Raw genomic sequence first — 8,974 nt, forward strand, 5'->3', positions numbered from 1 at the left:
AATAGAAACTGAACAACTCCCAAAAGCGTTTTTTTTTAAACAAGAACAACAACCCTGCCCTCCACCCCCTACCCTAACCACCTAATAATGCTGCGAATGTGTGACTGGTATTGTGGTTGAAGAGAAGAGCTGCTCCGGAAAGAGATGTTTGGCCATTAACTCAGGCTATAGCAGCAAACCTTCACTGCTCCTTCCACAGCCCTGCAGCTCTGAACACAGCCTTCTCTGCAGCTTCTGCTTGCCAATGGAGAGTGAAGATGGTTATACTGCTTTGAACATCCAGTCTAGGAGGGTTGCATCAGGAACGGCCGCTGTAGCTCAGAAACAAGGTACTCAGTTCAGACCCCCTCACATCTTCCAGTTTTTGTCCGACTCCAATGTAATATATCAGTTGACAGACGGACATGATTTTCCTTTTCCTTTAGAGTTACCCTGATCGTAGAACGTTCGTTTGTACCTTTATAAGCAGTATTTTTGTTTGAATAATGAGACGGAAATACAGAAGGGTGCATGGCAGCTAGGGATGGGGAAGAATTTCAGTTTTGTTTGAATTTTCAGGAGAAACTACCAAAATTGCACTATTCAAAACAAAACAAAACTGTCTTTCAAAATTGGCACTTGTGTTTGAATTTTGCAAATCAGTTCTTCAGCCACAAAATATGCACAGATATGCATATACTGGTGTCAATAAAAGTGCAGACACTCATTTAAATAATATACAAAAATTCAGAGGAAATGGCTTGCAAAAATATGTATACATGAAAACCGCATATAAAAATGTGGGAGGAATCTGAGGTAAATGCGGATTAGTTTTCATTTTTTAAAAAAAATGGTTGGAAGCAACCCGCAAAGTTAAAGTTGACTTTTTAAATGATCAAACACAAGTTTGAAGGGTCTCTGAACAGGTAAAGGGAGAGGGAGTTGTCATTTGAAGTTCACATAAAAATGAAATCAAGTTCTGGCTGCATGTTTTTAAACATGAGGAGAGCAGAAATGTTCCAATATTCAATTTATTCCTCGTAAAGAAATCTGGAGTTATTTCTGATCATCAACAAGTGCATTTATGTACTCAGTAATACCTCTATGATTCTCAGCATAAATTCCTTCCATGTGGTATTTGTTATTTTGTATCCCAGAAAAAGAAGAAGCAGAAATAGAGCCAAGGGTGTCATTTGTTCTTTTCAAACAAGTTTGTTGTCTTGATTTCTTATTATTCCGGTAAATTTTGCCATTTCTGCATAATCCATGAATTCCTGTTTGTTGTCTTGATTTCTTATTATTCCGGTAAATTTTGCCATTTCTGCATAATCCATGAATTCCTGTAGCCAGTCTGCTTTCTTCTGGACTTCTTCTTTTCATTTGAGGGCAAATAACGTTCTTGCAGCTGTAGTTGCATACATAAATAAATTTCTATACTGTTTAGGTAGTTCTAATCCTATAATTCCCAAAAGAAAAGCTTCTGGGTTTTGTTTTGTTTTTTACAAATGTGTCATCTTAAAGATTTTTTGGAAAGGAATGGAAATGGTTCATTGAATATTTTCAAATAAATTGTAAACAGACATTAAAACATGGGCAGGGCAGGATTATTGTAAATACCTGCAGGTTGTGTGTGTATATATATATATATATATATATATATATATATATATATGAGATTTATATATATATGAGCATAAAAGAATAAGTGAAGATAATCTGGAGAATGCAGAAAATGATGAAAATATATGTAAGGAACCGCAGAAAGAGGGGGAAGGAAGTCGAGGTTTGATATGTTAGAGTTATTGTTGAACTATTGGCGTAACGTATATAAATGAAAATTATAAATAAGATTATTTTTAAAGGATGCAGAATTGAGGACAATACAAATAAAATTAGATATGCTAGTTAGCTTGGAAACTTAGATGTTATAATGTGCTTTTACTCAAATTCAAAGTATGCATGTAGCAAGCATGAAGCGTGCACATAGATGGGTTTTTGCTTGTTTTCTTCTTCTGCAACATTTCGCACTCCTTCCCCCCAGCCTAGTGAATAAAAACACTTCTATCGATGCTGTACCTAATGTCCTGGCCAAGGCACAGTCTGAAGGTGTGAACATGTTGCCTGACCACCCGCTCCACCCACATCCTTTTCCTATGTACTTACTGAGTCACGGAGGCAACCCATGGTGAAAACTATAGCACCTGCCTGTCCTTTTCTCTGCTAACACCTGTTACAGGTAGGTAGCCATGTTGGTCTGCCATAGTCAAAACAAAATAAAATAAAAAATTCCTTCCAGTAGCACCTTAGAGACCAACTAAGTTTGTTCTTGGTATGAGCTTTCGTGTGCATGCACACTTCTTCAGATACCAATGCATGCACACAAAAGCTCATACCAAGAACAAACTTAGTTGGTCTCTATGGTGCTACTGGAAGGAATTTTTTATTTTATTTTGTTTCTGCTAACACCTGTTCACCACTGTGCCTGCCCAACAAAGGTTAGTGACTCTTTTGTTTCACTGCAGCCCAGGACAAGTTTTCAAATAAAATGGCCAAAGGTTTTACTACAGAACTTCTTTCCACCTCAGGTCGACTTCCTCAGGGCCTTTTTTAGCATATGTGCCACCGGGGTGCAAAGATCTGCCCTGCGCCCCCAAATTTAGCTTAGCACCAAATTAACTTTTATTATGCTTATGTCAGACACCACGCTTACGCCTTATCTCCTGTTTATGAAAGAAGGGAGGAAAAAGAAATGTGTTTCCCGCTTAGCATTCGTCGTAACATGAAGAAAAAATGCAGCTCGCGGAATTCATAGTGTGTGCTCCAGGCGTGTTTTCGCAGAAATGGAAAACTAAAATCGCGTGCTGAAATGCATGTGTATTTTGTCATCACACATTTCACTTCCTCATCTTTTAATTCCCATTCTAATAGATATTTATAAATTTTCGCTAATGATTTATTGGAACTATCGACTAAAAGCTCTTGCAATTTAGATTTATTTTCCAAAAAAACCTATCTCTTTATGCTTTTTAAATAAGCTCTGTATCTGGTGGTAATGTAGCCAGCTTGCACAATGTTGTTTAATTTGTTCATATGGTTTTAACACAAGTTGATCTTTTTCCTTCGTTATTAATTCCTGGTATGTTAACCATTTTCCTTCCTCAGCCCACCTATTTAAAGCAGTCATCTCTAGCGGTGATGCCCACCAAGGTGTCTTCGGTTCAAATAAGTTTTTATAATCCTCCCATATTTTAAATAGTGATTTTTAAATTATATGATCTGTAAAAATTTTATGATTTCCTTTCTTTTCTTGTAATAAATATGCGTGCCAACCAGCCAAGTTCCTGAAGCCTTCCAGCTCCAGCAGCTCTTTATTTTCAAGCAGAATCCAATCTTTAAGCCAACAAAGGCACGCAGAGGCATAATATAATTTTAGGTCTGGGACACCCCAGCCTCCCCTTTCTTTAACATCCGTTAACAATCTATATTGAATTCTTGCCTTTTCCCCCATCCAAATAAAATTACTTAGATCCCTCCTCCACGATTCAAAAGTTTCTTTTTTCCCTACAATCGGTAGCATTTGAAACAAGAATAGGATCTTGGGCAAGACCAACATCTTTATCGCCGCTATTCTCCCCGAAAATGATAAATTTAATCCTTTCCATCCTTCCATCCTTTGATTTCTTTCCAAATTTTTGCATAATTATTGTCGAATAAATTTATGTTATTTGCAGTCACCACAATACCTAAATATTTTGTTTTGTTAACTATCTCCCATTCCGCAACTGATTCTAATTTAATTGATTCATTTTTTCTTATATTTTTGGTAATTATTTTTGTTTTTTTAACATTAACTTTAAATCCTGATAATTCCCCATAATTTTGTAATTTATCTTTCAAATTGATTATTGATCCCATTGGGTCTTCCAATATTACTATAATATCATCTGCAAAGGCTTTTATTTTATAAATATTTTTCCCTAATGTTATTCCTTTAATATTCTTATCTTCCTTAATATCCTTCAGTAAAAATTCTATTGCGAGTATAAATAATAAGGGGGATAATGGGCACCCCTGGCGCGTTCCTTTAGTTATTTCAAATCCCTCTGTTATTTCACCATTAATAATTAATTTAGCTGATTGTTTGTTATAAATTGCTTTTACTCCTTCCATAAAATTCCCCACTATACCTATTCTTTCTAATGCTTTTTTCATAAACCCCCATGCCAAATTATCAAAAGCTTTCTCTGCATCAAGGAAAATAAAAGCTGCTTTCTTACTCGGGTTCCAATCTAAATATTCGATCAAATTTAAAAAAATTCTCATGTTATTAAACATTTTTCTTTTCGGCAAAAACCCCTGTTGGTCTGGTCCAATGATCCCATTCAATGCTCCTTTTAGTCTATTAGCTAAAATTTCGGCAAAAATGTTATAATCTGTATTGAGGAGGGAGATAGGTCTAAAATTCCCGACCTGCTCATCCCCTTTTGGAATTAAAATGTGATGACAAAATGGGCCCAAGATTTAGGAAGACCAATCTACAGAGTGCAATGGGATAAGTTTACAGCCTGTACTGGAATTAAGGAGAATATGATGAAATTAGTTTATAGATGGCACTTAACCCCAGAGAAAATAGCAAAAAATTCTAAGATGCAATCGATGGATTGTTGGAAGTGCCATGAAAAAATAGGCAGTTATTTTCATTGCTGGTGGAAATGTTCAAAGATTTTTGGTTTTTGGAGTGAAATATACGAAAGATTAAAGAAGATGCTTAAGTGTACGTTTGGGGAAAAACCAGAGGTCTTCTTATTAAGTATAACTCCTGAAAATATTCCAGAGGATAGGAAAAATATTATTTTGTACGCGTGCGCAGCAGCCAGGTTACTTATAGCCCAAAATTGGAAAGGGGAGAAAATTCCGACAATTCAAGAATGGTTGATTAAATTAGTGGAATTCATGAATTTGGCTAAGATGACGGCAGCAATTCGAAATATATCCAAACAAAGATCTAAGGCTGAGTGGAAATATGTGGAAGACTATCTGAAAAAAGAAGGTATAAGAACGGATTTGGTGATTTGCTTAGATTGAGATATATGTGGGGAGATTTATTTGAAAATGTGAGCTATTTATTTAGTTATATATTTTTCAATCATTGTATAAGGTATAGCAAGTTTTGTTTCATTATTAAGTAAAGTGATATACAGACAATTGGAAGTCAATTTTTAATTGTTATTTATAATTCTTTGCTTTTTTCTGTGTGTTTTGTTTTTTCAAATATTATTTTTTGTGGATTATAATGTCTAGATTATATGTTTCTTAGGGAGTGTGTTTGTTTGTTTGTTTGTTTGTTTGTTTGTTTGTTTCTATTGGTCGATTTGATATGGTTGTATTTTAGAAGTCTGAAATTAAATAAAGCTATTTTTAAAAAAAAAAAATTAAAAAAGAAATGCATGTGTAGTAGAGCCCTAAGTACTAAGCAGTTAGTCAAAGAAAATGCAGACAATTAGCGAAAATAAACATTTTTTTAACGATTTCTCTTAACGAATTTGAACTGTAAGTGGTGAAATTAAAACGCGCCGTTGTGAATGGCAAGCACTGCCGCTGGCATTTGGTAAATGAGCACACAAAGTTGAAAGTCCTTTAGTGAAACAGTAGGTATACATTTCGGTAATACCTAGGTATATACGTGTATGTATTTTGTTTTTCTAGCTCGATCAAATTATTTACTGTTTCATAACAGGTAGATAGTTAAGAGCTTAGGAGGCTTCAGCAGTGGGTAACGGGCACCCCCCAGAATTCAGAACCTGGGTGCCCCACACCCCTTGCACCCCCAGGTGAAGACGGCCCTGCACTTCCTGGTTGAAGACAATGCCTCATATTTTAGCATCTGGCGTGTAATTTCTTTTTGTCAGGTTAATGAGCAAAAGCGGTAGTCAACTAAATAATTGAATGGGCAGAATCATGTCTGTCTTACCAGGCACATCTCATGCCTGTAAGCAAGGGATTTGCACTGGCTGCCCATTAGACATCAAGCCCGATTTTTAAGGTCTTCTTACTTACGTATAAAGCTCTGGACCAGATTTCCTAAAAGAGAAACTTCCCTTTCATTGTCAGGTAAGGGCATTAAAACAACAAATGATGCCCGATTAGTCTTGCCACAGCTTACTGATTCTTGGCTTGTGGGAGGTGGACTCTTTTCACCCATAGCACTGGCGATATGGAAGGCACTCCGTGATGAAATACAAGTGTATTTATCTCTGTTGGCATTTTGCTGGCTTTTGAAGATGCCACTTATTACGCAGATTTCTCAGCATAAATCTCATGTTTTAATTACTGCAATGTCCATGTTTTAAAGGGATTTTTATCACATATGTTCATTGGGCATGTTTATGTCTTGATGCAATTGTTTCGTTGTGTGTTCTAATGGCGATAATATCAAATTAAAGCTACAAACATGTCAATTTAACAAACAAAAATACAGTTTGCAGTACTGGAATGAAATTTCCATAGCTATCGACTGCAAGACTTCTTGCCATGGGGTGCTGAAATTAGACCAGTTAAGGAATGCATATAAATATTCCCATGCTCACCAGGTGCCAGATACGGTACATCTGTCAATAGCCATGATATTTTCAAGCACTTTGGATGTGATGGTAAACTTTCTGTGAATACGGTATATAGCCCAGTTGGTTAGAGCGTGGTGCTGATACTGCCAAGATTGCAGGTTTGATTCCTGTATGCTACAACTGCATAGATTGGACTAGATCAGGGGTCAGCAACCTTTTTCAGCCATGGGCCAGGCCACTGTCCCTCAGACCTAGTGAGGGGCCGGACTATATTTTGAAGAAAATCTGCATTTAGAAAAACACAACTGACACCAGATAGCTCAAGTATATATTTCATCATGCCATTTACAGTAGCAAGAGGAGCACAAAGACAAGGACAGCAAGCTGAGCACAGTCAAGGGGTTATGACTGGAGATCCAGAACAGTGATGAGATTTTCAGGGTGCAAAGTTTATCAGAAGATTGTTATCATGAGTTCTGGCATGTGGAGTGGTAGATCAGCTCTTCTCATTATTGTGCGAGCTCCATCATAGCTCACTCTTATTTTTGTCTTTTGTGAACTTCTTCACAAGCCCTTCTAAATTAGACAAGTTTAGCCTGGCAGATATCCACATTCCTACATCACTTCCACACACCCCTTTAAATTCCTCCTGAAAATTCAACATTTTAGTGTGCATTTCTCTGAATGTGCACATTTTTTGTTTGCAATTTTGCTTAGCACACAATTTTGGGGGGGAGCCATTTCCTAATACAATGCATGTTGATATGCTGGTAGTTTACTAAATGTATACCATTTACCTGTTGCCTCCTGAAAGTATTGTTTTTGTCAAAACCCAAAACAAACCACCCAGCGATGTTTGTTAGCCTGCAGTGAGTTGCAGGAGACTCTAGTCTAGGCACTGCTGACTCGCATCATTCAAGTTTTCCCTCTCCTCACAGATGCTTCTGGGCTTCCCTGTTGGTACCAGATCACCCTGTGGGCAGGGGGCTTTGTGATCATCATCCTGGGGGTGGCTGTGACAGTCTTGGGTGAGTATTATTTATTATTTCACTTATGAATTGCTTTCCAAAAGTTTTTAATCTGTGGGCATTCCCACAGATATGTATAAGCCTTCCATCATTCCCAGATAAAGATTTTGACAGAAAAAAGTGGCAGAAGTGTGTCACCTCTGCTCATCCTGTATATTTGTAAATAAATGCAACTGTTACAAAAACGTTGTAAGCCTGAAGGCACCTTCTTCCAAACGAAGCTGAAATGAGGGAAGCACTTCAGTGCTTGAAGGAATACAGTGCAAAGAGAGAGAAATATCACACAGATGCCAAGAACAAGGATGGGTTATTTGTTTTTTTGCAGTATGCTTAAATTTCAAAGGACTCATCTTCTTTGCATCTGTGAGGTATTTTTTTTGCACCTCGTTCTTGGATGCTTCCTGGTTTTGTGGTTTTCGGAGTAATAGGACAATTGCAACAATATATTTTGTTTGAAAGCAAATATCATCAAAACCTTTTTGTCCTTAAAAATGCTGAGAGCAATCCTATTGCTACATATATATTTTTCTAAAGAAAGCAGAGACTCCCTAATGTTTGCATAGGAGGAATTTGGGCAGGTGTGTTTACTTACATCCCTGCATGATAATATGTTCCTCCCAATTTCGCTCCTCTGCACAATGAGTAAATATACAAGTGCCCTGGTCTCTTTTGCAGCTTGCCCTCATTGTCTTATCATATCCATCTTCTCCCATGTCTTGGCCTCCATAATTTGAATTTGTGCCTTAACATTATGCCCATTCATTTAAATTACTTTATTTGTTTTGCGGAAACAGCTTTGCAGTTGGAAGCTGAAAAGGGAAAAATTGTGCTGAACAATGGTGGATGCAATGCCTCGATAGACAAGTTTCGGGCTTCCCTAAGACACAGGATCTGCAATCAAAATCAGAATAGGTCCTCAGGTAGAACTCATATATTGTACTGCGGTCTCTTTCAAGTATAGCAATTGTATTTAGAGCTTGCTTTCCTTTCACATCTATGTTGTTTTGAGGCTTAAAACCTTCTGTAAAGAAACTCAATTCATTCATTGTGGGTGAATCATAGACTTAGAGAATTGTAGATTTGGAAGGGACCCCAAGGGTCTCCCTGCAATGCAGGAATCTCAGCTAAAGCATCCATGACAGTTGGCCATCCAACCTCTGCTTTAAAATCCCCAGGGAAGGAGAGTCCACAACCTCCCAAGGGAGACCGTTCTGCTGTCAGACAGCTCTTACCATCAGAAAGATTTTCCTGATATTTAGTCAGAGTCTCTTTCCTTGTAATTTGAATCCATTGTTTCAGGTCCAATTCTATTGAACAGGAAAAAACAGGTTTGCTATATCTCCCATGTGGCAGCACACATTCCAGCTTGTCAAAATCCTTCTTAAATTGTGGCACCTAGAACTG

The 8,974-nt window shown here is 37.3% G+C and overlaps 1 long non-coding RNA gene across 1 annotated transcript; it reads left to right on the plus strand.

The window, feature by feature from the left end:
* Positions 1-278: 278 nt before the first annotated feature.
* On the plus strand, positions 279-8,484 carry LOC117042106. The gene is made up of 3 exons (XR_004426048.1): positions 279-329; positions 7,481-7,570; positions 8,365-8,484. It is a non-coding gene; the product is annotated as an uncharacterized LOC117042106 (long non-coding RNA).
* Positions 8,485-8,974: the final 490 nt, after the last annotated feature.

The sequence above is a fragment of the Lacerta agilis genome, chromosome 2 (genome assembly GCF_009819535.1).
Source record: "Lacerta agilis isolate rLacAgi1 chromosome 2, rLacAgi1.pri, whole genome shotgun sequence".
NCBI lineage: Eukaryota > Metazoa > Chordata > Lepidosauria > Squamata > Lacertidae > Lacerta > Lacerta agilis.